Raw genomic sequence first — 16,098 nt, 5'->3', positions numbered from 1 at the left:
ACTTTCTTCTTTTCCAATTCATCATTTCCCATTAATATATCAACACATAAATCCTTGACAATAAATCCTTGCATATTAATTTCTTTATTAAGAATATTAATAATTTTAAAATTGGCTAGTTTATCAATTTCACCCAACTTCTTATTATTTGCACCAACAATTTTAATTTTTGGAATCTTTATTATATCTGATAATTTTAATGTATTAAAAATAAAATTCTCCGAGACTAAAGTACTTTCTGAACCAGTATCTATCATAATCTTAATCATTTTATTTTTGGCCAAAGCATTTATATAAATTAAATTAATAGATTCAATAATTTTATCTTCATCTAGAGAAATAAATTCAGAAGGTTTTTCATAATAGCAATGGCCTAACTTGTAATTCAGAAAGTTTACTGCACAAAATTTTGATTATTAGAATTGTCAGATTGTATCTGACCACTTGGATCTGATGTACTATGTCTTTCCCTACTATGACTTCTACTCACATTTTCCTGCCTTGTAGTACTTCGTTCCCTGTCTTCGCAGCTTCTATTCCTTCGAACACAATTTACCTGTCTGTTATAGTTAGGTCGCTCTGTATTTCTTCTATTGTTAAAATCTTGTCTATTATTATTAGTACTGTTATTAAAATGTTGTCTATTATAATTACTGTTATTATTATTAAAATTTTGTAAATTATTACCATATCTATTATATGATTGTCTATATTGTTGATTATCATTTTTATTATTTTGAAAGTTATTATTGTTTTTTCTGTTGTTATTATTACTTGTCATATTGCCTCTTTGTATTCTTTGAATAAAATTAATAAAACTATCTATTGTTTGAATATTTTGTACAGTTACGGTTTGCACAACATCAGCATCAAAATGTCTAGATACATTTAAGACTGTTTCATCCTCTCTAAGTGGTGGTTCTAAATATTTTGCAACTGTTATCAATTTCAATGCATAATCTACCATATTTGATTTTAAATTTTGATTATACTTTCCAAAATATAGAATTTCTCTAAACTTTGCTTGCTCTAATTCACCCCAATAATAATTTAAAAATTTATTTTCAAATGTTTGAAAGTTATCTAAATCATTTTCAATACTAGCAAACCAAGTTGCTGCATTGTCATTTAATGTCATTCTAATATAATCTTTAATATCATTAATATTATTCACAAATCTTAATTTATGTTTTAAACTATTTATGTATACTCTAGGATGCAAATTTTTTATATTACCAGAGAATTTAATCCCAGTCTCATTTGTTAAATTTAAGTAAGGTCTCCCTATGTCTCTCATTTGTGAAATATCATCTATTCTCTGTTCCACATTTCTTATTTGATTACAATTTATTTGGATATTTTGTTGTATATCGTCTAATTTTTCTTCTGTGTTTCTCCTGTCTTCGTTAATTTTTACTTCTAAGTTACATTTCTGTAACTCTATTTTCTGTTCTATATCTATCTTATTATCTTGAATAATCCTCTTTACTTCTGTCCTCTCATTGTCTATCCTTTTCTTGTAGTCATTCCGTATACTTTTTATTTCATTTGCTACTTTTTTCTCTGCAGTTTCAAGTTTTTTATCCATTTGTTTTTCTATTTGCTTTACAATTTTATTATTATTATCTTCTATTTTCTTTTCTAATTTTCTATAATTCTCTTCCAATTTCTGTTCCATTTTTTCATGTCCTCTTTGACTTCTTTTGAATTCTCTTCCATTTTTTTCGTATTCTCTTCCATTTTCTGTTCTATTTTTTTTATGTCTTCTTTGACTTCTTTTAAATTCTCTTCCATTTTTTTCGTATTCTCTTCCATTGTCTTGTTCATCTGCATCATTAATGACATCAAAGCTGCCATATTGACATTTTCCTCTCTTTCTGGATTCATTTCTGCAGTATCTTGTGGAACTTGAACTAAACTCTCCTCTTGTATAGGTTGTGTTTCTACTTCCACATCTTCTTCATTCTTTTTGCTTCTTGTACCTTTCTTTCCTTGAGACATTTTGAGACTTTACTTGTTCAAATATAATTAAAAATAAAATCTATAATTTTTTCTTTCTAATGAAAATTAATTTAATTATATGAGAGCACTTATCTTCCCAAACTAATTCTTTTAAATAGAGAGCCACCGCGTTGGGTGCCAAATTGTTATGATGTGTTTTTTGTTTGAATTATGAGCAATGAGTATTTTTAATATTATATATATATATAGGGTTTTTATCGCGGTTCTCAAAGAATTAGCTTGTAAGTAGTTTTTTAAATTATCTTTATTATAACTATTATGAAACACACATATATATCTAACCTAGTCAATGTAAATTTAAAATAAACTATCTTTAAACTGATATTCTTATAAAACTAATTAAATTCTATAGACAATCTAAAATTTAAACAAACTATCTTCAAAATTGAAATTGTTATGACACTAACTAAATTATATTAACAAAATTTTGTACCTTTCTTTCACTGAATGCCTAAATGAACTGTTTTCCACTAAGTATATAGATCCTAATCACCACTGAATGTCTTCGTACTTCAGTTATCCTTGTTTTTTTGTGAAATTACTTTTTCCAATTATCAGCTTCTACCAATTTAAGATATAGTTTTCTTCACCAGCATTTATACACCACCAACCAAACCAGCAAACAGCATTTATATTTATTCTTCTTTTCAATATACCAATATCCAATTATTATAAGTTGATTTATACTAATCTCCAACCACAATATAATTTAATTTCTTCCAATATACTTTTATAATCTTCAATAATTATTTGTGTATAATTATAAATGTGCATTAATTATATGCATAATTTTTAATCTTCATTTAACTCACTATATTAAACAATTTGACTATTTGTACCTGATTCTCTGACTCCAAATAATCTTTCATATTTCTTACTAAACTTTTCTGACTGACTTCTTGAAATTTCTGAACAATTTACTTCACTAAATGTGTCTAATAACTTTCATAATAAACTGGCCTGACTTCTGACTAAAAACTTCCAAAAACTCTCAAAAACTGCCATCTTGAATCCAAATCACGGGTATTTATATGTTTTTGGATTTCTAGAACCATCTCGTAAGATATCATGTTCCAATTTGTTCTATCAAATACTTGTCTGAATTTTCTGGAACAAACCATTTCGCAAACATGGCCATCTCCGGAGATCCAGAGAATTCCATTCTTTTCTATTAATAATTTTGTTTACATTTAGGCTTTTCAGATCAGAATATATAATTAAATTAGTAACTAACACTCTAATTTAATAAAATACACATTTCAAACAATATATTATATAACCCCACTTTATATTCCCTTATGATTAATTTCTATCTGTCAAATTACTCCGAGAGTATTTTTGGTTGCCTATGCACATGGCTCACTTATATATATTTACAATATTAAAATACAACTTTTTACAATTATTATATGCTAATTTATTAAAAATGCCCTCACATAAATATATTTTTATTAAATTCTCTAGTATATAAATTCTTAAAATAATCAAATACTTTTTTATATCTAATATTATGTAGTATATAACTTATAAATTATTTTCTATAAACCCTAATTGTCACAATATATATATATATATATATATATATATATATATATATATATATATATATATATATATATATATATATATATATATATATATATATAAATATATACACATTTGCAAGGCACACACGCAAGGCACACACACACACACATATATATATATATATATATATATATATATATATATATATATATATATATATATATATATATATATATATATATATATATATATATATATATATATATTATTATGTATTATTATTTTTACTTGATTAATTGATCAAATCAAAAACATAACTTAATTGTTCTCAGGGTGAAAAATCTCCTTATATTAACCTATGTTGTGTGGGTCCAAAGATTTCCTAGTTGTCCTTTATCGGGATAGAGAAAAAAGGATAATAATAAAAATAGTATTCTTTATTTTGTTTAAAGAAGAATAAAACAATTATCAAATTTTGCCGTTATCTTATCAATCAGCGTAAATGAATACAATAAAATTTACACAAAAAGAATATTTGAAGTCTTCTTGAAGACAAAACCAATTTAAAGCCAATTTCAATGAATATCTTTAAAACTTTTTATCTTTCTGATTATTCAATATTTACTTTATTGCAAAAACAAAACTTTAAAACATTTTACAAATGAAGTCTACTCTTGAGTTAAAATGGTAGCGACAATGATATCAACAAACTTCATTCACAGTTACAAAATTTTCAATTCTGAACAGAAAATCACTGACCTTTCCTTCGTAGATCGTATTTGGACCATACCCAGAATCGTCCACGCCCCACAGCAATGTGATCTGCCACTATTCGCCTCGGCTTTCTTCATTTCGTATCTGCAATCCTCCTACAGCGACTGTACGAAACACCTGACTCAATTCTCCAACAATTTACACTTTAAATTTAATTCTCCAAAACACTCAGCTACTTATCAATGACGCAAGGACCTCTTTCTGTCAACTTGGTGCCGCCAAACTATTTCCTACGTATTCCAAAAACTGCCCACTTTACATCCAAGGATATCTTTTCATCGACTTATAATCTCCTTCCACAATTCTGCTAACTTCCTTTCACAATACCGGTATCCAAACTCACGAACACACCCTCTATCGAGACGCGACCTTTTCTTTCGATCCATTCGACCTACATCGACTATCAATTCTCCCATTAAAAAAAAAACTGTCCAATCAAAAAGCTTTATTTTGTTGATAATAATTAAGAATAAACCCCATTACTGTTTCCAGAGAAACTAAAATTTTTGCTTTAAAACTGGCTTCCCTTTGGTTACAAAATACATAATTCATTCCTATAACAAAAGATTAATTAAAATATCTTAATCCGAGTTCATATACAAACAATGAAAAGATTATAATGAGTATGGGTTTTCTAATTCTATATAAAAAGATTTTACCTGCTGTGAGTGTTTAAAAATCAGTTGTTGACAGGCAAAACTTTCTGTTAGGTAATCTAATTTTATCTTAATATAATACATAAATTTTGTTTACCAGGATGTCTTGAAAATTTATTGAAATGGTCTATTTATTAATTTTTATTTTTCTTCTTGGCTGATAAAATGAATCATAACAACATATATATATATATATATATATATATATATATATATATATATATATATATATATATATATATATATATATATATATATATATATATATATATATATATATATATATATATATATATATATATATATATATATATATATATATATATAAATGAACCAGAAGTATTTGCTGACAACGTAAGGAAGTAAACGTTAAATAGTGGGTTTGCAGCAATAAAAATGAAACGTGTACTCTTTTAAATTTTTATTCCAAGCTTTCGGACATTGGTTATGTCCTTCATCAGGGAGCTACAAATGTAATTAATAAATTGTTGGCGTTGGTATAATTAATTAAAAATTGTTTCTACTTACAAACTTAATGAGGTTGTATCAAAGAAGATGTATTATGTTGATAAAATTTATCATAGTCTCTCATCTTTTTTAATATATAAAAAAACAATTTTCATGTTTAAAAATTTTTTAAAAAAATTACTGTAAATCCAAAAACACTTAATTATTCTAAATAAATACGTGACATTATTTTGACAAAATTCTTTCAAATGTCAATTGAGTGAATAGTGAAAGGACAATGGAACCCGTATAATTATAGATTTAGGAATAAACTTGTAATTGTATTTTGCGGTGGGCATTTTTCGAAAGTAAATAAGAATTAGATTTAGATATGAGATAACAAGAATTTGGAAACTTATTTCTGTTGAAAAAGGCAAAAATTGTTAATGGTTTCTGAAAAGTAATTTGAGTGAAAGTAGTTTATTCGTTTTAAATATCATGTTGGAAATGTTCTAATCGAAAATAAGTGGGAAAGATGAATGCTTATGATTGGTTAAAAAGGAATGGTGGGAATGAGAGAGTTGAGAAGGTTGTCTGGGAGAGATTGAAAGAATTATTATGTTACCGGCAGACCAGAAGAGAAGACGTGTTTTCGTGTAGTCAATCTGAGTACCAGTGTTTTCGTTTGTTAGTGAAAAAGGTGAAAGCTGAGAGCAGATCAAAATCGAGAAGATTAATACCTCTTTTGAGTCTGCATAGTCTACGAGATATAATTAAGAAAGAAAGGAGAATTTGTGAATAAAGAGTACCGGTCAAAAGAGGCTTGGGCTTGTGTTTTCGGAGGAGTAGTTTGCTGGTATGCGGTTTGGATCGATGCTGAGAACGGAAAAGATTTGATGGTAGCCGGACATAATCAATCAAGGAAGGAACTGTAGTTTGATCGAGAGGAGATCATTGGTGTAAAAAAATAAAGGTCAGTCAAATAATTTGAATGAAAGAAAATTTTAAGATATTCTAAAGATAAAATCAAATATAAGCATACGAACTAAGATTCCAAGTTTCAAAGAGTTATTTTTTTTGTGAATAAATTATATTTTTATATGGTCATTTTTTTTAGTAGATATTATTATAAAACAGATCAATAGATAGTTTGTAATTAAAATTAAATTTAGGGTATAGGTGTTTGTTGTTAAAGATAATTGCCCACAAAAGATATTAATTAATATTCATCGTATTGCTTATTGAAAATAAATAATAATTTGTGTGCATATTTATGTTGTTTTAATGTTAGTTCCGTTTCCTGTTCTATCCCGATTATGAGCAACTAGGAGATACTGAACCCACTAGAAGAGATATATAAACTGATTAAAGTAAAATTAAAAAGGCACCCTGAGAATTTTTAATAGTAATTGATTTGTATGACTCTGCATAAATTAGTGAATTAATTAATTAAATAATTGGATTAATTAAATTAGTGTTAATTAATAATAAAACATCGTAAAGCAGATCACAACAATATATATATATATATATATATATATATATATATATATATATATATATATATATATATATATATATATATATATATATATATCATCATTCAATCTTCGCTTATCCACTGCTGGACATAGATCTCCCTCATAATTTTCCATCTATTTCGATCTTGTGCCTCTTGCATCCAATTCCTATGACAACGTCTTAGATCGTCAGTCCAACGTGTTGGTGGACGACCTCTGCTTCGGTAGGCATCATCTTTTGGTCTCTAGGATACTATATATATATATATATATATATATATATATATAAACCGTAATATTCGGACATAGATATGCATGTTGCTTGTTGGCGGAGCAGTAAAAACACGAAAGATAAACGATGCCATTTAATGACAATAACATTTAAAATGTTCCCACAATATAAAATTATGCATGTTCATTAATTGTGTTGTCGGCTAGATACCAGACGTTTGGTATCGTATATTATATATATATATATATATATATATATATAATATATATATATATATATATAAATATAAATATATATATATATATATAAATATATATATATATATATATATATATATATATATATATATATATTAAATAAAAACTGACTGAAAAAATGAATTTCAATAAAATTGATAAAACAAAATAAATTCTTGAAAATAATTATTTACCCGTATGAAACAAACCAACTATAAATATCGCTTCTTCCCTAATATTGTATTGTATAAAAATGTAATATTGCTCTTAAATTTTAATAAACCGATTTCAATTTCATTTAATTATAAAATTGACCCTGATACTCTCTTGTTACTTCGCTAACTCCACTCCTGTTTCTGAGGCTTCAGGCGAAAGAAGTTTCAGTAAATTAAAAATTACTTAAGAAATAATACGACACAAGAAAGACTTACAGATTTTGCCATCATCACTATCGAATCCGAATTCTTTGAAAAAATTGATATCAGCAAAATTATTGACTTTACGTCTTATATAGCTAGAAAAGTTAGTTTATAAATAATTAATGGGACCATTAGGTAGTCTTTGTAGAAGGGCTGATTTACATACTTTTCATTTAATGGCTAAGTACTTTTGGTTATTAGATTGTATTTTCTGAGTGAATACTGTTTTTTTTTTGTATTTCTAATAATTAGATTTTATAATAATAACTTTATAATTAATTAATAATTGAAGGGCTTAATGTGAAACAATGATAAGCCACACATAAGTTCAAAAAGAGTTAATGCTATGCTCGGTTAAAGTAATAGTATAACAAGCCACTAAACATTTATTTCAGCTCTATTCAGCTATTTCAGCTATTTTCAGCTCGGTTCTAATTTGTCTTAGTATCTACTCGACATAATGACAAGCCACATCAAAATGGCGAACATGGGCGAAAGCGATTCGGGGTATTTCTGTGAGTTTTGACGATTCTAGCAAGAAAAATACTGAAGTTGAGTCGACGTTTGATGACAGTGACCGTAATCCTGACTATGTACAATCTACTAGAAGTGACTCAATTGATGAAAATACAGCGCTATGTAATTTTTTTGTTAAATGTGGCTTGTCACATTTTTAACATTCAAGATTAAAGTATGATTGTAGTAGCTTGTGACATGACTTGTTATATTATTGCATTTTCTTGTAACTTAATGAACAAGGTCCGCCAAGAAAAAGGACAAAACCAAACACACCCAACAAAACTCCAACAAGTGGATAGAGACAAAGAAATGAACACTGTTATTCAAGATCAAAAAGAAAAATTCGACGAAATTTAGAGCAACTATATGTAAGCGATAAAATGAAAAAAATGTGCCTGGTCGAGAATTGGGACCGCCTTGAAGTTGCACTAAGAAGTGTAGGGAAAAGCTTCAGGGCCACGAGAGCAATATTTTTAACGAGTTTTGGAACTTTGGTTTATGGGAGTTTCAAAATAGCTACTTATTCGGATGTATAGATATCGTTAAGAAGAAAAGGTCCTACCGAAAGAAGCAAAAACATCAAGAATCGCATAGAACGAGTAATGCAGTCTACTCCATTAATGTTAATGGTGAAACTACACGTGTCTGTAAAACAGAATTTTTAAATATCCATGGACTTGAAGCTTCCAAGGGCAGAGTAAATAACGTTATTTACAAGAAGATAGAAGGAAATCTAGTGCCAGAAAGAGAGAACAGAGGAAAGCATACAAACCGTGTGAACAAAATATTTGATTCAGAAATACTGTGTTACCACATACATTCGATTTCAAAGTATCAAAGTCAATACAGTCGACAACAGAACATGAATAAAGTTTACTTGGACCATAACACGAGTATTTATAGACCATAACTATTTGGATCGATATGTCCCTTGGTGTAAAGAAGCGGAAATTGAACCAGTTAAGGAGCATACTTACCGTAAGATATTCTGTACCGAGTATAATATTGGATTCAAGTTACCAAAATCAGACACTTGCAAGGCATGCGATGAAATTAATATCCAAATAGAGTCAGCAAAATCAAAAAGATTATAGCGAATTAACAACAATACTTAACTTGCACAAGTGTAAGGCTCAGGTAATGCAACAATTACTGAAGAGCGAAACAGCCCGCTCCAAAATTGATAAGACATGTGTTATATCGTTTGACTTGCAGCAAGCGTTACCGATTCCCAAATTAACCACTGGTCCTGCATTTTATTGCAGGAAAATGTGAATGTATAATCTAGGAATCCATAATTGTACGAAATACGCTGCGCTGGTCATATGTTTGTCTGAACGGAAAACGTTGCCAAAAGAGGAAGTGATGAAATTGCATCAATACTCATAAAATTTCTGAGCTCAAAGATAGGTAAAGTAGAACATCTCGTTTTCCTAACGTATAATTGTCCCGGGCAAAACAAAAACTGGATTTTAATGTCTTTATGGTTCCAGCTAGTGAAGGAACAAAAGTTTAAGTCTATTACACACCATTTTTTGGTCAGCGGACACACTCACCTTTCCTCTGACAGGCATTTTGCTCTTATAGAAAACCGACATAGAAAGTATGCTCCGCTTGTATACTCTCCTGAGGAGGCATAAAATTATAAAAGAATCTAATACAAAGAAGCCCGTCAACTTAACTGTTATTGAGCAGGAAGATTTTCTCAATGTACAACCACTCTTAGAGAACATTAAAAAGAGTACTCGCACTGATGACCAGCAATTTTTGGATGTTTCCTTTTTATTCAAGAGTGATAACAGAAAAGCATTCTGTGAATGGTACCTACAACCCCGTTACTGTTGTCAAGAAGGGACTTTCAAATGTGCTTTCTGTATCTGATTTACAACAGACGTATATTAAGCCCATTAGGATTGCAAAAAGAAACTCGAAAATGTGAGAATAATATTACCCTACATACCTTCAGTGTATCATCCCTTCTACAACAGTTTAAGAGAGGATGTCTGTATGACAACTAGTTAAGTGACAATCATATTAGTCATATTGGTAACAACATGGCATGGCAGGAGGTGACAGCGATAGATTATTAGGTTAGACAAGGTTGTTAGGTTAGGTTACTGGCATGTGAAGTTAATATACTTGTTGCTTATACAATTACTCAATCTAGTATTTGTTTTATTTATTACACCTTCCATCAGGCCTATACATGGTGTCAGGTGTAATAATCTTTGCGTGGTAAAACCATTTCTTGTTTGGATAGGTACTCAACTGTAACCTTGTAACACGTGAGTATCATTTTTTGGTATCATCATGGAATCCACGTTTAAGCCACCTGAATCTCTGATATTAGATGGGAATATATCTGAAAACTGGCGCAAATTTAGCCAAAAGTTTGATCTATTTATGATAGCTACTGACCTAACCTTTAAACCAGAAAGTAAAAAGCTGGCAGTTTTCTTAAGTCTGGTGAATGACGAAGCATTAGAGCTGTACAACACCTTCACATTTAACGAAAATAAAGACAGAACAGTAACTTGCGTAAAAAAGAAGTTTGAAGAGTATTGTTCGCCAAAGAAAAATGTCATTTTTGAAAGATTTAAGTTTAATAGTATTAGCCAGCAAGAAGGGCAACCATTTGACTCGTTTGTTACAGAACTACGGAAAGCCATTAAAACAACAGAGTATAGCCAACAAGACCAGATGATCAGAGATAGAATAGTAATGGGCATACACAACAAAGCAACACGAGAAAAACTGCTCAGAGAATCAGAGTTAACGTTAATGAAAGCAGTTGACATATGTCGAGCGATCGAAATAAGTAAAGACCAGTCTAAAATGTTACAAAATGATTCATGAATAAATGTAGTTCAACGAAGAGAACCAAGATGTGATCGTGTGTGTACCAGATGTGGATATAATCATTTGAGGGACAATCGATGTCCTGCTTGGGGTAAAACATGTGCTAAGTGTCAAGGCCATAACCATTTTGCAAAAGTTTGTAGAGACCATAAACCTAGTTTGAGCAATGTGAGAAGGAAACAAGAAATTCCAAGAAAGGCGATGAAAGAGCAGAAGAAGAAAGTGCATCAAGTAACAGAAGCTAGTGTAAGTGATGTGCACAGTTCTGGAAGTGAGAGTGAAGGTAGCGAGTATCACTATTTTGTCAGGTCAGTAAACTCTAAATGTAAACACGAGGTTGGACAAAATATGTGGTCAGTTGATATTTGTGTTAACAATAAGCCTGTGTCATTTAAATTAGATACTGGAGCTGAGGTAAGCACATTGCATTTAAGTATTCTCAAAGAAATAGCCCCAACAGCACATCCGTAACTCTAATATATCATTAGTATCATATGGTGATTCAAAGTTCAAAATTAAAACTGTAGGTAGAGTTACATTAACTGGTGTTATTAAAAATGATAAAAAAGATATATCTTTTGTAGTTACAAAAAATCAGGTTCCTTTGCTGGGGTTTAAGGAATGTCTAGAATTAAATTTAGTCAAACAGGTAGATTCATTAGTAAGTTCTAGATTTAACAATTTAAATGATCTAGTAACAAAATATTCACATGTGTTTGAAGGTCTAGGAAAATTTCCAACAAAACACCATATAACCTTGAGAGACGATACCAAACCTCGAATAAGCACCATAAGACGGGTTCCACATGCTTTACGAAAACGTTTAAAAAATAAACTGCGTGATCTTGAAGCGCAAGGAGTCATAACAAAGGTAGATAAACCAACAGAGTGGGTTCACCCACTTGTCATTGTGGAAAAGCCAAATGGTGACTTAAGGCTATGTCTTGTAATTATAACTCTACTTGGTAGAGGACAGTTCTTCACCGTTTTAGACATAAAGGATGGTTATTGGCAAGTGGAGCTGGATGATGAAAGTGCAGATTTAATCACTTTCGGCACACCATTTGATAGGTATCAATTTAATAGACTGGCTCTCGGTATCTGCTCAGCCCCAGAAGTATTCCAGAAAAAGAATTTTGAAAGATGTGGAGATCTTGAGGGCGTAGGCCTTTACTTTACAAAAAACTTACTGTGAGGTACGTTTTTGGGGCGCAAAGCAATATACTTTCTCATAATTTCCAAGAAACTCAGTCCACTTTTCTTGTCAGTAATACAAAACGACCTTTCTTGCTTGGTTTTAGTATCAGATAATGAAATGATTATCACCGATTTTCTGTCGTCCACGTTAAACACTTCTAACTTGTACAATTCATCGGACCTAGTGGCTCCATGCACACCAAAAATAGCAATAACCTTCATCAACAAATAGACGTCATCAGGAGCTTTTGTCATAAATTTAATAATGTCACCTGACTCCAGGATTTTGGACTTTTTAGCTTTGTATCCTCCACTCAGGTTTTTTAGTAAGGTGGTTAACTTGTTGGATTTAGAAATGTCACAATTTTCCTTCACCAACAACGTACGCTTCAGCATCGAATAATACGACCATAATGACGATGGCATCGCTTTCTTCGACTTTTCAGAAAAATACGCCAGAAGTATTTTTTCACTCACGCCATTGATATTCTTAATGCTTTTCCACTTTTTAAAAGACCGGTATTCTTTCTCATACATCATCCTAGATTTTTGTGGCAACAATAAACTTTCTGCTTCCAACGCTGCATTTTCTACATCTGATGGCAGGTTTTCATTTTCTTGTGTCAATTCTTTTCCGTCCATTTCGTATTTATTCACTTTGTACACAAAACGCAACAATATTCTCCGCAAAAACCAAAACGTAACATTTGTTTGACATTTGTTGACAGAGTAATTCATATCCCTAGCAACAGAGCAACACAATTGCGATTTTTGTACTAAAAATTACAATTTTCATTAAAATTCTATTTTTCACCTGAACTTAAAGTCTTGCTATAGAAAAAAAAAACGGTTGTGGCAGTCCGGTGGGACTGCCGGTAGAAGTTATACACGCGTTCGCCGTTAAAAATTTATATAGGAGTCAATCTGCATAATCATTACATATGTAATGCTATAGGTAAGAGAGAGCAGAAAGAGAAAAAGAATTAATTATATAGGTATATGGTGCATCGTTTGCTGTATATAAACATTTGACCTGTAATAGGAGTATAGTAAATGAAGGATTGTATCAATATTTTAATGAAAATTATATATTTTTATTTTTATATATGTATAAAAGGAGTTGAATGCAAAAAAAAAATTTATACATACTCTGCAGTAAAATTCATTGTTTATTTTGTTATTAATATAAAAATTACAATACAATAAATACACTGCAACATAATTCAATATAATAATACAATATAAAAATTAAAATGTAATATTCATAAGTATTTTAAACATATAACTTACTTTACGAAGATAAAAATAAAAAACCAACAACTCGGATTATGTTGTAAATTTTCATTTTATTTTAAAATTTATGTTTTTTGTGTATATTACATATATTTGATAAGATTAACATGAGGTTTTTAAATATTTCAAAAATAAAAAAGGAAATTCATAATTGGGATTCGAACTCATTCAATACATTTCATAACTTGTGTGACACTCAAAACGAGGCATATAGTGTAAAATTTTAAAAAAACATTTTTTAAAATATAATTTTTTAGTAGAACTTGGGCCTAGTGTATGCGTCTATTTTTCAGATTAATTCTTTAGTAAATAGGTGTTTTTTTAAACATATATTTATTACAGCAATCATTGTTTAATTATAAATTAGAATGTTTAAATAATAAATAAAGAATAATAAAATAAATAAATGAATGTTTAAAAAACGAAAAAATCATTTTAGAGGATTGAAAAAAATCGTGATGAGTTAGATAGGTATTGTTTAATAATTTAATAAGTCGGACAGACTCATTTAGTCGTAGAGAAAAATTGGCTATCACTCATTCTCTTCGTACCAGTTGCATTTCAAAATTATTGGATTTCGTAAATTTACGTTCACTAGATTGTATAACTAATGATTTGAAGAAATCTGTAATAATAAAAAACCAAAAAAAAAAAATTGTCGCTTTATTGCATAGAATAAAGCAGTGTACAAACCCATTTTCTACTGACTTATCGAAAGAACGTTTGTACAAAATTTTTTCTGGAGAATCTGTTTCTAACGACGTTTATAATTTTTTGTCGAACGTAGAAATACAAGAAAATGAGCAGCGTATTGCATTTATTTCAGAAAATTGTACTGATCCAGACAGGTTTGATCTACCAATTAAGAGAAACGTAATATTTAACTTTGCCTACAAGAACAAAAAAAAACTAAAATCAACAATAAAGTAAAAGAAGTCACCATTCAGCGAGATTATTATATGCTGCAATGCAAAACGGGATCGATCTTACAAAAGTTTTAAGTTAGCCTTTGACACCTATACCATTTTATTTGTGCCACAGTGATGAGTTTATCTTTAAAACACCCAAGTCAGTCATCCTTGCAGAATTGAAGTCTTACCAGAGTTCTAATGTTGATCCTCCAAATCCAGAAATAACAATGTACGATGGGTTTTATTTACTTCACACCTTTACCAATGTTCCAGAAAGATACTCAGCCATTTCTAAGCACATACTCAAATTTTTAGTTTTCGAGAAAAATAACGTACATTTTGTTTTTGATAAGTATAACCAGCCTTCTATTAAAGATTACGAACATAAATTAAGAGAAGAAAATGAAATACAATATATCATTAGCCGAGAAAATAGGCGTCCATCTGATTTCTCTAAATTACTGCAAAGCAGATACTTTAAAGAAAAGTTTATAGAATTTTATATTTATATCATATGAACAGAACCTTCGATTATAATTCTTCTTCCATGCATGAAGAGGCTGACACAAAAATTGTCCATCACATTCATCAAGTTACAAGAGACAATAAGATTCACGTTCGCTGCAGTGACTCCGATATATCAACTATAATTTTGGCCAATACGAAATACTTACAGTCGGGTGCTGAAATTATTGTTGATTTGAGCACTAACAAAAAGAAGGAATACCTTTTTATAAATGAAATTGTCCAAAAAATTGGGATACAGTTGGCAATAGCTCTTACCATCTGTCATGTTTTCACGGGCAATGATTTATAATCCCTCATTTTTTACTAAAGGCAAAAAAGGCCATTTAAACTTTTAAAAAACAATATAAATTATCAAAATGCTTTTCTGCAATTTCTGGAGATTTCTCCTTCAGAAATGACTATTATTCATGGCGTTTTTCATGACATTGAAAAGTATGTGTGCAAATTGTATTCTGTAAAATTGACTGACGTCAATTTAGCGAGAGTTGAGCTTTTTGACAAAGCATTTTTATACTCAAAAAACAAGTGAGATTGTTTTCAAGCGGCAAGTCAAAGGAATAAATGCATTGAGTATGCCTCCAAGTAAAACTGAACTTCTCCAGCAAATAAAAAGGACCATGTTCATTTTTAGTATTTGGTGCAATGCACATTTAAGGCAACCAACAAAATACATACCCGAGGATTGTGGGTGACATCTGCTGATGAAGGTAAATTAACATTATGTAATATACATTTTTTTAAATATTTAATTCAGTTCCTTAAAAATAAACACAATCGGTAAATTTCAGATTCTGAAAATGAAATCACAGAGTCAGAAAATGAGGAATTTGACTATGCCAGTGAAGACTCTGACGATGATGAAGAAAGTGAAGAAGAATGACTTTATAATTTTTTTTACTATTTTTTATGCTTTTGCAATTTTTCAACTATTTTTTTTATTTTCGTAATTTTTTTACTA

The sequence above is a fragment of the Diabrotica undecimpunctata genome, chromosome 4 (assembly GCF_040954645.1).
Source record: "Diabrotica undecimpunctata isolate CICGRU chromosome 4, icDiaUnde3, whole genome shotgun sequence".
Lineage (NCBI taxonomy): Eukaryota > Metazoa > Arthropoda > Insecta > Coleoptera > Chrysomelidae > Diabrotica > Diabrotica undecimpunctata.
This window is presented reverse-complemented; position numbering follows the sequence as displayed.